The following is a 15,155-nucleotide window of genomic DNA, read 5'->3' on the forward strand; positions in this document are numbered from 1 at the left end:
TGATAACTCATCATGGCTTTAATTTGCCCGTCTCTAATGGCCGATGGTGCCTCACATCCTTTCATGGGCCCATCTGCCATCTGGGCATCATCTTTGGTGAAATGTCTCCTCATGTCTTCTGCCCATTTTCTACCTGGATTTTGGGAGGTTTTTACTGTAGAATTTTGGAGTTCCTTCTCTCTTCAAGATACTACTCCTTTGTCAGATGGGTTTGCAAATACTGTTTCCCCAATCCATAGCTTTTTTTTTCCTCTTCTCGTGGACTTCTGCAGAGCAAAAGTTGTTTTTTTTTTTTTAAGATTTTATTTATTTATCTGAGAGAGAGAATGGGAGACAGAGAGCATGAGAGGGGGAGGATCAGAGGGAGAAGCAGACTCCCCGCTGAGCAGGGAGCCCGATGTGGGACTCGATCCCGGGACTCCAGGATCATGACCTGAGCTGAAGGCAGTTGCTTAACCAGCTGAGCCACCCAGGCGCCCCAAAAGTTTTTTTAATTTTGATGCAGTCTACTTTATTAATTTTTCCTTTTGTGGATCTTTTGGTATCAAGTCTGACAACTCTGTGCCTAGCCTTAGATCCTGAGGGTTGGTATGGTTGGTTGCTTTCTGAAAGTTTTTTAGTTTTACATTTGAGTCTGCTCCATTATAAGTTCACGTAGGTACAAATCAAGGTCCGTTTTGGGGCACGTGGATATCCAGCGGTTCCAGCACTGTGGAAAATGCTCGTTCCTCCATCCAGTTGCTTACGCCCTTTTTTTTTTTTTTGCCAAAAGTAAGTTACCACAATGAGATACCACTTCGCACCTACCAGGATGGCTGTTCCCCAAAAAAGGGAAAATCACAGGTATTGCTGGAGTCCTCATGCATCGTGGGCGGAAACCTAACATGATGCAGCTGCTTTGGAAAACAGTCTGGTGGTTGTTCAAACGGTTAAATATAGAACTACCTGATCACCTAGCAATCCTCCTCCTAGGTGTACATCCAAAAGAATTGAAAGCAGAGACCTGGACAGATACTCGTACACTGGCGTTCGTGGTTGCGTTATTCACTAGCTAAAAGGTGGAAGGAACCCAAGTGTCTGTCAACAGATGAGCAATACGCATGATGTGATAGATGCACACAGCAGAGTATTATTCAGCCACAGAAATGAATGGGCTTTTGAAAAAACTCTACAATATGGCTGGACCTTGAAAACGTTACGCCTGGTGAAACGACAGAGGAGAAATGTTTGTAAGCCCCCACTTATATGAGATGACCTAGAATAGGCAAATTCACAGAGATGGGAGAATAGAGGTTGGGGGCGGGGCTGGGAGGCAGGAGGGAATGGGGAGCCATTGTTCAGTGTCTGCAGGGTTTTTGTTGGGGAGGATGAAAAAGTCCTGGGTGTAGACGGTGATGTTCACGAGACTGTGGCCATCTTTGATGCCACTGAATTATGCGCTTACAAATGGTCTAAATGATAAATGTTATGTATGTTTTACCACAAAGAAGAAAAATCAGTGTTTAAAAACCAGTGTGTGTATTTGTGGGGGTCTGTCCGTGGGCCCTCTCTCCTGCTCGCTGACCCGCGTGTTTATCCACACTGAGTACTGTGGCCATGTGGGTGGGCCTTCACATGGGGGGGGCGCCTCCCCCTTCTTCTGTTGCTGAACTTAGCTATTCTAGGGCCCGGGGGCCTGTCATTTTTGGAGTCCCTCGCAAGCTCCTTCGTGTGGCAGGTGGCTCTGTGGTTTACCCAGTTTCAGGGTCACCCCCGGCACCTGCCTCGTCCTCAGCCCCCATATCTGATTCATCGACAGGTGTCGCTTTTTCTTGGTAGACATAGCTCCAGTCTGTCTCCGTCTCTCTCTGTGTCCCGCCATCCCGGCTGCCTTCATCGGTTGCCTGGAGCAGTGCCGCCTCTTGTCACTTGTCCCCACACCCACTCAAGCCACCGTGGTCTCGTGCTCCGCAGACAGGGCGGCCAGAGTTGTACCTTCCAAGTGCGGGCCTGTCCCCAGCACCTCGGCTGGCTCCCGCCCTCTCTGGCCTGGCTCCCCCACACCCTGGTCCCTGCAGCCAGCCCTTCTCAGCTGGGATTTCACAGTTCATTTGTGTGACGCTTGGCTAGAGGCCCCACCAGGCAGGGACCGTGCTGCATCCCCACCCCAGCCCTGGTGGCACACGGTGGCCGCACATCGGATTTCTGTGGACAGAATCCCTGACGGGGGAGGAGGTTGCATGCTGCGGCACCCATGGCCTGAGGAAATGAGCCCGGAGAGGCAGGGAGAGGCTGGGGGTCCCTGGGGAGGAGGTGGCTTTAGCTGTGCGGGCCCTGGTAGGGTTTCAGCAGGAGAGGGACATAAACTGGATTTTACAGAGGTCTCCCTGGCCCTGGGGGAAACTAGGCTTTGTGGAGACACTTGGCAGGCAAGGAATTCTGATGGCTTCTAGAAGGATGAAAGGATGTGTCTTCTAAGAAAATGCAAATGGAAAGTAGGCTCAGAGGGGCCGGACTCCACCTGTCTGACTGGCCAGGAGCAAGGGGAGCTTGCCTGCCGACAGCCTGGGCAGGGAGGCTGAGGGGTTGGGGGGGGGGCGCGGGCAGCCCTCACTTGGGCAGCTGGGTGGTCATGATCCTGGCCCGGCAAGGCCACTTCTGGGCCTGTGGCCCACCCGTGAGGTGACATCGGTACCCGGGTATCGCTGCCGCCCCTGTTTGTGAGAGCAAGAGGCCTGAAAGCACCTACCTGGCCCCGTGCGGACCAACTCAAGGCACAGCCGCCCTTCCCCGCCGCTGCTAAAGCAGCATGGCCGCGCCTTGCACGGGTGTGGGCTTGGAAAATCACTAAGACGTAGATATTTTTTTCTTTGTCTTTAACATCGTAAATTTAAATTGTTCGTGCACACGGTGCCAAGCGTATGAAGCATGAATGTGTAGCATAACCAGTTACTGTAGAGAGAAAACCCATGTAGCCTCCCCCCAGGTGAAGGAGGAGGGGGTGCCCCCCCCCCCCCGAGAAGCCCCCCTCAGGCCCTCTCTTCCCCAGAGGCAGCCCCTCCCCTGACTCCGGAGGGGCCTGCTGCCTTGCGTTTCCCTTGGGTTTTGCCTGCTCTGTACGTAGCCCCAAACAGCAGGTTTCATTTCGTCTAGCTTTGAGCCTTTTCTAAACAAAGTAGTAAGAGGTATTGTTTGACGTTTTGCTTCTTCATTTTTGGTATTCGTGCCCCTGTATATTCTCACTGTCGTGCACCACCCCGTGGGGCCAGGAGGTCCCAGATCGTCATCTGTGTCCCTGCGGACAAGCGCTTGGGTTGGTTCCAGTCTCTCTAGCTGATTCAGACTGAGCTGCAAAAATCTCCCCACGCGTGTCCCTGAGGCCAGCGGGCCCAGATCTGCTCAGCTACATACCCAGGAGAGCGCATTCTAGGTCCCGAGGGAGTGTGCCTGGGAGAGCATCCACGAGGTCCCCGGGGTGTGCCTTCCCCTCCGCTGGAGGCTGCCAGGCTCCTCCCGGTGCCACCAGTGCAGGCGAGCCAAGGAATGTTTTTGAGAGAAGCAAGGTCAGAATGGTGTGCGCGGTGTGCTGCCATTTATGTTTTTAAAAAAGGTGTGCAAGCGCGTATGTGCACACGCACACACGTGTGGGCTCTCTCAGAAAGGAAAGAAAGGACACTCTACTAGAGGTTGCCTCCGGGGCTGAGCTTGGGCCACTGGGGAGGGTGCTGTCCTGTCACTGTTTACCCTGTGGGGCCATTGGCTTTTGAACCATGTGCCCGGATCCTAGGATCCTATGGAGACAGACTGAAGGAAAGGAAAGAAAGGGGATGGAGCCCAGATGTGGCAGACTGTTAATAGTTGAGAACCCGAGTGACGAACTTTACATGGGTTTATTGGTTCGGTCTCTATTTGGGGGTATGTTTACGACGTTTTTTTATAACAGTCTGTTCAGTGCGAGATGATCCTAGAGCAACCTCTCCTCGCTCCCGAAGCCCGGCCTGGGGAGCACTCCTTGCTTGTTTCCACTGTGACTTCTGGGGAGAGGGTACTCCCTCTTCCTCCCCACCCCTCCCCACCCCTCCCCTTGGGACCTGGTTTCCCTTGGCTGGCCAAAACTGCCCAATCCTGACTGCCTCCCCAGCCAGAGCCCAAACCTGCCTGTCCGGTTTGGGAAGGTCTGGGCGCCCACCCACTTGGCTCCTCTCTGGGTGGCCACCTGACAGGTGCTCCACCCCATAGAGGAGGGAGTGGCCTGGGAGCTGGGACTTCTGGGGTCTCCTAGACCTGCCCTGCTGTAGCTCCAGGCCCAGCCTAGGTCCCACTGCAAGCCCCTGGCTGGGTGGGCAGGTGGTAGGCAGGAGGAGGATGTCCAGGACCTTGGGATTTCCAGGACCTTGGTTGGAGCCGGTGTACCCTCCCAGGTCCCAGTGACAAAGTCCTCTGGGAGTTGGCTGCAGTGGGAGCAGTCTTGGTAGAGGTGCCAGAGCAGGGGGTGGGAAGGACACAGGCGTCTCTATCCACCTGCCTGCCTGGGCCACTTGCTCACTGTTCTCACGGGCTCACCGTCGACTGGGCGCCGGTCCTGGGTCACCTGTGAGAACCTGAGAACCTGGTCCCTGCCGTTCACAGGACCCCCCGGTTGGGGAACATCCCTACTCAGATATCAGCCCCTTGAAACGGGGAGTTTCGTCTAGTTCACTGCTGAATTGTCAGGGCCTCCAACAGGCCCGCCTGGCAGGTGCTAGGAGCTCAGGGAATGTGTGACCAATGAGGGGAGACGGACATCTGGAGGGGTCAGCCCTGACATGGAGCCTAGAGGAGGTACCAGACCCAGCCTGGTGTCAGGGAGGGCTTCCTGGAGGAGAAGACGCCTGAGGGAGACCCTGAAGGTGACTAGTGATGAAGCAGGCAGCCCCTCCCTGCCCCCCACGTCCCCTGTCAGGGGGAAGACAGACAGATAAGCACAAAAGAAACAAATTTCACCCAGGGAGCTCTGACCTAGGCCCTGGAAGACTTTGCTGAGGAAGTAAGATCTGGAGGGGAAGGGAGGTGTGAGGCAGAGGTGGGGCGGGGTGTGCACACCCCTCCAAGAGTCCCCCTGTCTGAGCATCTTTTTCCTCTGTCTGGAATGGGGGTTCTGGGCAAGCTAGCCTCATGCTCAGAGCAGCTGCCTGGGAAGCCTGGTGCCCAACCCCCTTGCTGGGTGCCTTGGGCAAGTCTCTCAACCTCTCTGGGCCTCAGTTTCCTCCATTGTAAAATGAACCTGAAGAAATACCTATCCCTTCAGGGCCTTGGTGGGGAAATGACTTAATGTGTGTTGATGCTAAGAGCAGGGCCTGGCTCAGGGTAAGTTCTCTGCGGAGTTGGGCCCCTCACTTTCAGGTTATTTGCATCCTGGCATGGCTGGCGAGACGAAGCCAGCAGGGTGTGCAGGGGCCCCAGCCCCCCCCACCTTTCTCCCTCCCTGTTTCCACCATTCACACCCACCAGCCCCACTTCCACACCTAGAGATGGCTATGTCCGGGGTCCACTCTGACCTGCCCCACGTCTAATGAGAGAATGGGGTGGAGCAGGAGAGGCCCCCTTCGTGCACCCTCTCGGTGTTCTTGCTAGAATCACCGGGTCGGGGGGTGGGGGGGCCAATACGGCAAGCTCCGGATCTCCAGCCACCCCACCGCATCAGAGAGCCCACCCATCACTGTCCCTCTGTCCAGCCCCCCGGCCCGGGCTGTCGTTTCAAACCTGGCTGCCCTGCCAGCCGCTCTCAGCCACTTAGCCCCGTGCGGTGTGGTCTCTGCTTCCCTGGCTCCTGGCGCCACGCCTGGCACGGGGGTGTGCGGGTGGGGGGGGCGCGGATCCTGTTGAAGCAAGGGCTGGGGCTTGCGTCCCCTGCTCCTGTGTCCCTGACCAGCCCTTCCCTCTGCTGGGGCAGTGGGTGACCCAGTGGCCCAGGCTTTCCAGGCTCGGCCCCTCCTTCCCTCCGTTCCGCCCTCCGCCCTCCATGGACCAGAGCCACAGGCAGCTCAACTCCTGCCAGGGCAGGGCCTCGGCACCACCCACCGCCAGGGAGGCCGGGGTGTGGAGCCAGCCAGCTCTCCTCGGTGGGCGCCGCATCCAGGGCCGGAGGAAGGCCCTTAATCCGCATCCCTGCTCTGCCCGCTGGAAGCCTGTCTGCTGCCCTCTCCCACTGAGGGTGGCCTGGGACAGAGGAAGAGGATGGTGGAGGTGAGCGGACCCTGGCCTCGGGCAGACAGGGAGGAGAGGGGAGGAGAGGGGAGGACTGCCCAGGGCGTGGGAGGGCAGTCCTGCCGCCCACACGGAGGAGCCACCGAGCCAGTGTCAGCGCGTGCTCGGGGGACCACCCCTTTCTCGGGGCCAGGGGCGAGGTCGCCGCGTTTCCGTGTGTCTGGAGGCAGGTGTCTGTCTGCTGGCGCTTACCACGCGCCTCCGCACAGGTCCCTGAGCGCCTCCGGGGGAGCTCAGTCCTGGGGTCTGGTCCACAGGGGGGTAGTTTGGAGGGGCTGTGCCCCACTGGGTCACCCTGGATGACCCTGGAGTTGACGGTGGGCCTGCCTGGGTCTGTTGTGGGGTCTCATTTCCTCCTGTGTGTGGATCTAGGGTTGTGTGGGTCTTGTGGCCTAACTCCGTGTCTGGCGGAGTGTACCTGGGTATGTGTACGGGGTCCTTTCTAGGTAAGTCAGGCGGTTAGGGAGCATCTGGGATCGGGTATATGCACGCGTGTGCCCGCGTTTTGAGGTGGTGGCAGCTCTGTATTGTGTATATTGTTGGTATGTGTTGCGGGTCTCTTTCGGGAGTCCGTGCATCTCTGGGGGTGTGTGGGTCTTTATACCTTTTGTGGAGGGGGTCCTGGGCCCACGGCTTCTTCAGGGACCCAGCTGTGGGCTGCCCGATTGTTCCGGCCTTTCCGTTCCAAGAGGTTCCTCCGAGCCAGGCCCGTCTTTCTGACTGCTTCCCCTGCATTGTCCCACTGAGGCCACGAAGCTCGGGCAGGCTCTCCTGGGGCTTGTATCCCACAGGCGGGGACTAGGGCTCGGGGGGGGGGGGGGGGGTGTCCTGTCCTGTGCCAAGGCCCCTGTAGGGCGCCGTGGGGCGGCTTCACATGCTTCAGCATCGAGGGCTCCTGTGTGTGTGTGTGTGTGTGTGTGTGTGTGTGTGTGTGAGAGAGAGAGAGAGAGAGAGAGAGCGCGCGCGCGCGCGCGCGCGCGCGAGCGAGCAGGAAGTTGTGCGGCAGGGGACGACTGGAGTGAGGGGGGTGCCCTGGGAGGGCTCTGGAGCCTCTTTCCTGCCTGTTAGCCCCTCCCCCCTTCCTGCCCTGCCTCAGGGGAAGAATGAATGAAGTCTGATCTGATTTTCCTGGTCCCTGGGGGCTCGCCCACACTCTCAGGTTTGTTGTGGCATCCATCCCCACCCTGGGCACCCCTGGGGGGTGACGGATGCCAACAGTGCCCTTTGTGTCTGTGCCCTGTTGGGCCTGGCCAGGTGGGGAGGGGGCACCTGAGCCTGGGGACTGCCAGAGGAGCCGCCCGGCCTCCCTGGGGGCTCGGAGCACCAGCCTGGCTGGGCCCAGGAAATACCTTCTCTTCATTCAGCCACACTGTCTCAGCTGCGCCCCACCTGTGTTGGGCAGGGCTGGGGACACAGGGTGGCTGAGATGGCCCGGGGCGCCACCCTCTCGGGGAGGAGGGGCTCCCAGTGCAGACAGCGCAGCCCGTTCTGCTCCCCGATCCGGGCCCTGGAGAAAGTAAGACAGCAGAGGCAGGGAGGCTGGACCCTTGCTCTGGCCGGGAGAGGAGTGTTCCTTCCCTCGGGCATTCAGCAGCAGCAGCAACGGCAGTGGTAATGCCAGAGGGGTGGCCTGTAGCGAGGACCCACTTGGTGGCAGGCACCGTCTCTCTGCTGAGTCCTTGCCCTGGCACGGTCTGTGCAAAGGCCCGGTGCCGGGGGATGGCGCTGCATTTGGCCGGAACATGGAGAGCAGGGCTGCTCCTCACGCCCCAGACTGCTGACACCAGCTGCTTCCCAAGGCCAGGGTGACCCGTGGATCTCTGTCATCCTATGGGATTTCATGCATTATGGGGACCAGTGGATTTCCGGTGGCATCTCTCGCCGTGGGACTTGCCTCTTGCCTGTAGCCAAAACGGGCCATCACGTCCTCACATTTCCAGCCGAGGCAGCGTGGCCGGGGTGGGCCTCCCTGGGGTGAGGTGGGCCTGGGGCTAGGATCACTGGGGGCACCTCTCCTGGCGTTTGGAACATCGGCCAGCTTATTCACAAATAGCCAGATTTGGTCTCTAAAGACTCGGACCAGTTCCTGCTCGGGCATGAAGGTCCGACCTCCAGGCAGTGTGGGACAGGCACTGGGGACTCCTGTCTGCCCTCCGCCCCCACCTCCCTTGCCCCCACCTCCCCCACCTCCTCCTCAGGGTCCAGACGTCTCACTTGGCCGTGCCGTCATTCATTTGTTCCACAAATACGTGCCGAGTGCCTACTGCTCTAGATGCCAAGGATACAGCAAGAATGAACCAAGCGCCCCCCCCGCACCCCCCCGCTCTCAGGGAGCCTCTTTTGGGGGCAGGGGAGCAGAGGGGGTCAATAGTCTGCATGTGGATGATGTCAGGTGGTAATAAATACCACGGAGAAGCATAAACCGGGGGTGCAGATTTTGTCAGGGATCAAGAAAGTCCCCTCTAATGAGGTTTTCTTTTTTAAAGATTTTTATTTATTTATTTGAGAGAGGGAGAGCACAGAGAGAGGAAAAGCAAGCTCCCAACCAAGCAAGGAGCCCGATGCAGGGCTCGATCCCAGGACCCTGAGATCATGACCTGAGCCAAAGGGAGACGCTTAGCCGACTGAGCCACCCAGGCGGCCCTCTAGTGAGGTTTTATTTGCACAAAGACCCGAATATCAGGAAAGGGTGAGCCACGCAGCTCTGGGCAGAGGGAAGAGTAGGTGCAAAGGCCCTGAGGCTGGAACAAGTGTGAGGCGTCCAAGACAAAAATGTAGGAGGCCGGCGCAGTTGCAGTGAAGAGAGAGGAAAGGATGAGGTCCCGAGGTTGGCAGAGTCCAGCAGGGCAGGGCCTTGGTGGGTGACAGTGGGGAACTTTATCCAAGTGGGAAGCCCTGGGAGAGCTGTTTGTTTAACGTTGCTTCTGGTTCCCGCCTAAGCAAGGCAGCCTTTCTGAACTTGGTTCTGGTCATTGACAGGACCGTTGTCTTGGCCCTTGTTCTTGTCCCATAAGCTTCTGGGGTCCTTCATGTGGAGCATAGGCCTTGGCCAGAGCCAGGGCTGCCGGGAAGCAGGAGGCGGAGGGGGCAGCGACAAGGCCTTCTTTGTGGGTCAGCGTGGGCACTTTGGTGACCTGGTGCTGGGCAGCCCTGGGCAGTGACTTCCCCTCTCTGGGCCTCGGTGTTTGGTTTGGGAAACAGGAAGGAAGAGGATTCTCCCCGCACCCACTCCCCCACCCCTGTCGGGAGGGCTCAGGGTGGCCTGGTCTGTGCGCCCGGCCCCTCCATCTGCTCAGGCACCAAAAAGGAACGGCCTGCCCTAGGTGCTGGGATCGAGCCGTAACCAACTGAAACATTGTTCCTGCCTGCGCCGAGCCACTGACTTCGCGGGAAACAGTAGGCACACTCATCACCGGGTAACGCGTTAGGTGATGCAAAGGGCCGGGAGAGCATAGACCTGCCGAGCCAGGCACTGGGGATGCGGTGATGGGCAAGACCGGACCCGGCCCCCGCCCCCGTGGCGTGCTTGCTGCGGCTGGTACGGAAAATAGTGTCAGTCCTCAGCAAGTCCTGTCATCTTGGCCGTTAAAGCGTGCCCAGAGCCTGCCCGCTTCTCCTGCCCACCCCTGGGCCGTCACGTCCTCTACCTCCCTGGGCTCCACGTGGCCACAGGGAGCCTGTGGACGCCTGAGTCAGGCCACGTCCCTCCCCTCCTTGGAGTCCTTGTGTGGCTCCACCTCACTCTGGGGAAAGGACAGAGTTGTCCCCGTGGCCCACAAGTCCCTATGCGATCTGCCCCCCCCCACCCCCACGACTTGGCCTCCTCTGCTGTGACCACATCAAGCATGTCCCCACCTGGGGACATTTGCCCTGACTCTTCCCTGCTGCCGGGTGTCCACGTGGTTCCCTCGCCCCTCCCCCCCCGGGGTCCCTGCTCAAGGGTCACCTTCCCAGCCAGGCCCTCCCCGACCACTTCACTGAAACCTTCCAGCCTCCCCTGCCCCTCAGCACTGTCTTGATCCTTGCTTTGTGTATGTCCTCAGCATTTATCCTCTGACTTACTAGATATTCTTCTGATTTAGCTCATTTATCAACTGTCTCCTTTCCCCTAGAACGTGAGCTCTGTCCACAGGGCTGGGATGCTTCTGGCCATTCTGACCACCGCTAGGAGTCCCAGCCCTGGCCTGGCAGAAATCAGCCCTCAGTAGCCACGGACTGTGGGCAGGTGCGTGAGTGTGAGGGGGTCCTTTGGGAGTAGAGTAGGTGCTTGCCAAGGAAGGGGCTCAGGCACGTGTCAGGCCCAAAGCTCGTGGTGGCATCTGGGGTCAAGGTCCCTGGGGATTCCTTGGAGGAACTAGGCTCAGGACAGGGGGGCTGGGGGAGAGATGTGGACTGGGGAGGGTGGGGGGCTCTACAGGTGGGCACGCGAGAGCTGAGCGAAGGTGTGGAGGTGGGACGGGTGTGAGGGGTTAAGGGAGGCAGTGAGGATTCTGCTGGGGGCCGGAAAAGTAGGCTGGACTCCCCCTCCTTTGTCAGAACACAGCCGGGGGCGACTGGGTAAACTGAGGTGGGAAGGGGCTTCCCAGAGCTAGTAGGTAAAAGTCTTGGCGGGGGGCGCCTGGGTGGCTCAGTCGGTTAAGCGTCTGCCTTCGGCGCAGGTCATGATCCCAGGGTCCTGGGATGGAGTCCCGTGTCGGGGTCCTTGCTTGGCAGGGAGCCTGCTTCTCCCTCTCCCTCCTGCTTGTGCGCTGTCTCGCTATCTCGCTTTCTCTCTCTTTCTCAAATAAATAATATCTTTAAAAAATAAATAAGTCAGTCTTGGTAGAAGGTTGAGTGGGAGGCAGCGGTGGCAGCCCCAAGTGCAGGCTGGGGACACTCAGCCTTCCTTCATGGTCCTCTTCCTGATTTAGGGTTTCATTTTGGAGACCGTGATCGTGATCGTGGCACATCCCCTGCTCTTTCCCTGGGCCCCTGGGTTCCCTCTCGGTCAGCTCCCCAAACTGCAGGGGAGCAACTTGATTCAGAGCCTGGGGGGGAGGGAAGGGGATGGGAGGGAAGGAGTTTTTCACACGCATGCACGCGCGTTTGCACACACACGCGCACACGCACACACACTCCCTGGATGGCTTTGTCACACAAATGGATCTTGCTCTACCACCAGAGCTGATTTCCTTGGTGGGGGGAGTTAGGGGTGGGGTGGGGTGGGTGGGTATCATTTTCTTCCCATGAAAGCTCAGAGGGTGGAACCAGCGAATGCAGGGGTGACTAGAAACTTGGAAGCTTTGGCAAGGACAGGCTGGAAACTGCCTGTCCCACATGTCGAATAATTCAAAAGCCTTTTTTTCATTGCAATGACCATTTGAGAGTAGGATGCAAAATGTGCCTGCGTTCGTGGGATCAGATGCTGGACTTCAGAGGCATCTGTGGCCTGGCTGGTGGCCGGTGGCCACCGTTCCCTCTGTCTGAGGTTGCTGCTTCACCCTCTCCTGGAGTTTCCCAAGGACCGCCTCGGCAGAATCACAGGTGTCTGAGCAGGGGTGTAGCGTAGCGGGTAGAGCTGAGTCAGTTCATTCACCAGAGGTTCCTTGAGTGCCTAGTGTGGGCTGGGCTGTGTTGTAGACATTGGGGTACAGCGGGGAGCAAGGCGGATGACATGCAAAGGGAAAGGCGTAGAGGGGGACAGGACAGGAGCAGGGCTATTTGAGGACGGACGTGCATAGAGGGAAGGAGGGAGGGAGCCATATGCAGATCAGTGAGAATGAAGTTCCAGCAGGTGGGGTGACCGCCGGCGCAAAGGCCCTGAGGTGGGGACATGTCTAGGGTTTGAAGAGCAGCAAGGAGGCCCATGTGGCTGGGGCAGAACGAGCAAGGGGGCAGAAGTGACAGGCAGATAGTATGGGCCACAGGGACAGGTCTCAGGGGCCAGCAGAAGGTTTAAGGAGTTCGATGTTGTAGTGGATCCACCTGTCTTCTGCTTGGTAGCCTGAGCAAGAGATTTCACCTTTGTGGTCCTCAGTTTCCACATTTGTAAGATGGGAATGAGAAACGTGCTCCCCCCAGGTCGTCACGGGAGTCCATGAGCTGAGCATCTGCATCTGGGCAGGGTTGTGGGGTCCAGGGTGGTGGTGGGGATGTCAGTACTGGGGCTGAGCCTCAGAAGGGCACGTTCGGTGGTGGGGACTGGCGTGTGGCCGTCTTTGCCCCTGCAGATTGTCTTGCCAAAGGGGGACAGGAACCCCCACTCTCTGCTGCCTCCCACTACCCTTGGGGGGCTGGGACAGGTCAGATAGGAGGTGGGGACCCTCAGCCCCAGGAGAGGTTGGGGCAGGACCAGAAGGGCAGGATGTGACTCCGCTCAGAACCCCAGGAAGCACGTTCTGCCATTATCCTCTTTAACAGTTAGAGGGGGAAACTGAGGCACAGGGTGGCTGAGCCGCGGGCCCCCGGCTGCACGGTGAGCTGCCAAGGTGGCTTGGCTCCCAAGTACAGAAGGTGAGGTGGCCCAGGGCACAGCAGCCAGACTCCTAGGTTCCAAGCTCGCTGGGGAGCCCCCGCACCCCCCCCCTCGCCCACCGCGGCGCTCCTGGCACCGGCCCGTAGCTTTGTCGCAGCAGCTCCTCCGCCTTCCCTTCTGTGGCCCCCATAAGGTCAGGAGCCTGGGGACTCCGGGGGGGGGGGGGGGGCTGGGAGCTGCCCCAGGGTGGAGCTGAGGCCTGCTCACTATAAACACGGTCAGTTCCTGTTTGTCCCTCCCTCCGTGCGGTGCCCAGAGGGAAGGGGTGGCCCCAGGCAAATATCCGGAGGTGTGTCCCTCCATCCCCTTCCCCTGCAGGGTCACACGCACTCGGGGCAGGACACACGGGGCGCTGGGTGCAGTGTGCAGAGGCGGCTTGGGGTTTACAGGGGTGAGGGCTTTGAGGAAACAGTCTGCCTCCCGCCCACCCCTTCTTGGTGCTGAGCTCCTCCCACCACAGGGCCCGCCCCTCCCTCTCCTGGGTTTAGTGAGGGGTCACGTGGCTCATCCTGCTCCCGGGAGTGACTTGGTGCCTCAGGCTGTGGGCTGCTGGGTGGAGGATGGGTAGGGCCGAGTGAGAGAGGCCAAGGTGAGGGGTGAGGCCGGGCCTGGGGCCAGGTTGGGGGCACCTCTGGGAACACAGTGAGGAGGTGGAGGCGAAGCTCTGGGGTGACAGTGGGGAGGATGGGGGAAGGTCCGGCTGTGGGGACAAGGCGAGGACCGGTGCTAGAAAGGCAGACGACTGAGGGCAGAGAGGCTGGGGAGCCAGAGCGGGGTGGGTGGGGGCCGGGGATGGAAGTCGAGGCGGGAGGGATGGGCAGCATTCAGCAGGCTGGAATGGGGGAAGACATTAAAGGGGGCAGAGAAGGGGCAGGGGTAAAGGGGCCTCCATCCTGGCCAAGGCTGTCACACCCCACATCCAGGCAGCCAGGGGCCCCGGAGCAACAGGGAGACTGGACCTGCTAGGGGGCAGCCCTGGCCAGACCTGGCTCTGGCCAACTGCTGCCCAGGAGGCCCCGACCAGTTGAGACAGGTTGTCTGCTGGGTCCCCACCCCCTCCCAACTGGGCTCTGCTACCAAACCGGTTCTCCTAGATGGCTGCCCACTGATGGTCCTACCTCTGGGCTAGGGGTGTCTGCCTCTTCTCCTGACCTCACAGAGCCGCTCCCGCTGGAAAGGAACAGGGAGGGAGGAGAGCCCGGGGCTGGAGGGCAGCATCCCAGACATGCTGGAGAGCGTCCTCAGTAGGTCACAAGACTTCACTATGCTTGGGGCCGACCCTGTGCTGGGCACCGTGCCAGGCTCTGGGGAGCCAGCGTGAAGCAGACAAAGATCCCAGCCCGGTGCCTTTCCCCTCATCCTCTGGGTCTCAGCTCACACAGCCTGTCTTCTGGGAAGCCTGCCCTGACCCCCACCCTACCATCCCTCAGACTGGGTCTGGTCCTCCCTGACCCCAGCCCCGACCACCCTGGGCTGTCGGCGATCTCGGTCACCACTGTGTCCCGAGCATCAGCCAGCACAGGGCTGGGCACGGCGGAGTGAGTTATTAGCGAATGAACGCATGCGTGAATATTTTCTTCCCATTTTCCAGATGAGTCACTCGAGGCCCCAAGAGGAGACGTCACCTGCCCGAGGGCACTTCTAGCACAGCCAGCATCAAACCAGGTCTGTGGGACTCCGGGGCCCAGGTGGGGGGCGGCCCCGGGGCCCCTGCGCCCCCAGACACTGCTGGGAGTGCTCCTGATCGTCAGAGCCACAGACGCGGACAAGGGCCCTCACTCCCTGCCCTGCTCTGCTCCTGTTAACTCAGTTAATCCTCAGAGCAGCCCTGTGCGGGCGAGAGAGGTTACGTCACTCGTCCCCGGTCCCACAGAGTAAGTGGCAGAGAGAGATTTGTGCTCTGGCCATTTGACTTCCCTTCCCCTCAGCGCCCTGGTCTCCCTGTGGGACACCCCACAGCGCAGCTCCCCTGCGGCCCCTTTGGTTTTAAAACTGGCTTTCATTGAGCATTTACATGGTGCCTGGTACCCTCCGGAGTATCCACCTGGAGACCACAGACCCTAAAGATGGGGGTTGTTTTGTCTGTTAGTATCTGCTACGCGGTGGAACTTTCCCCTTGTGAGCTTGGTGAGGAACTCCCTTTTCGGAGCCTCAGTCTCTTCGTCTATAAAGTGGGAGTGTTGCAGTGAGGCTCCCAGGGGCCATGCATAGGACAGGGACTATGGAAGCAATTGTTGAACAATTGCTCGGTCACTGAGCACGGGCTACAGGCCAGGCACCGTGCTGGGGCTGGGGTAGGACACGGGCACACTGGGCAGATGAGACCTGGCCTTTGGTGCTGATAACCTAGGGGTGGGGGTGTGGGGGGGTATAGACACCCAACTGGTAAACACAAGAATGAACAGCAGAATTTCCA

At 59.3% G+C, this 15,155-nt stretch overlaps 1 protein-coding gene across 5 annotated transcripts in view; it reads left to right on the forward strand.

Annotated features, from left to right (window-relative positions):
- PAK4 (p21 (RAC1) activated kinase 4) overlaps positions 1–15,155 on the forward strand; it is a 42,552-nt gene that overhangs the window by 17,335 nt on the left and 10,062 nt on the right. For 2 of the 5 annotated variants that reach the window (XM_036094841.2, XM_036094845.2), the window contains exon 2: positions 14,331–14,404. The gene's annotated coding sequence lies outside the window, so the exon portion shown is untranslated. Of the gene's footprint in view, positions 1–6,013; positions 6,205–10,324; positions 10,451–13,281; positions 13,329–14,330; positions 14,405–15,155 lie in introns of those variants that run through there. The other 3 variants (XM_036094842.2, XM_078063611.1, XM_078063612.1) reach the window with 3 other exon arrangements.

The sequence above is a fragment of the Halichoerus grypus genome, chromosome 15, assembly GCF_964656455.1.
Source record: "Halichoerus grypus chromosome 15, mHalGry1.hap1.1, whole genome shotgun sequence".
Taxonomy (NCBI): Eukaryota; Metazoa; Chordata; class Mammalia; order Carnivora; family Phocidae; genus Halichoerus; species Halichoerus grypus.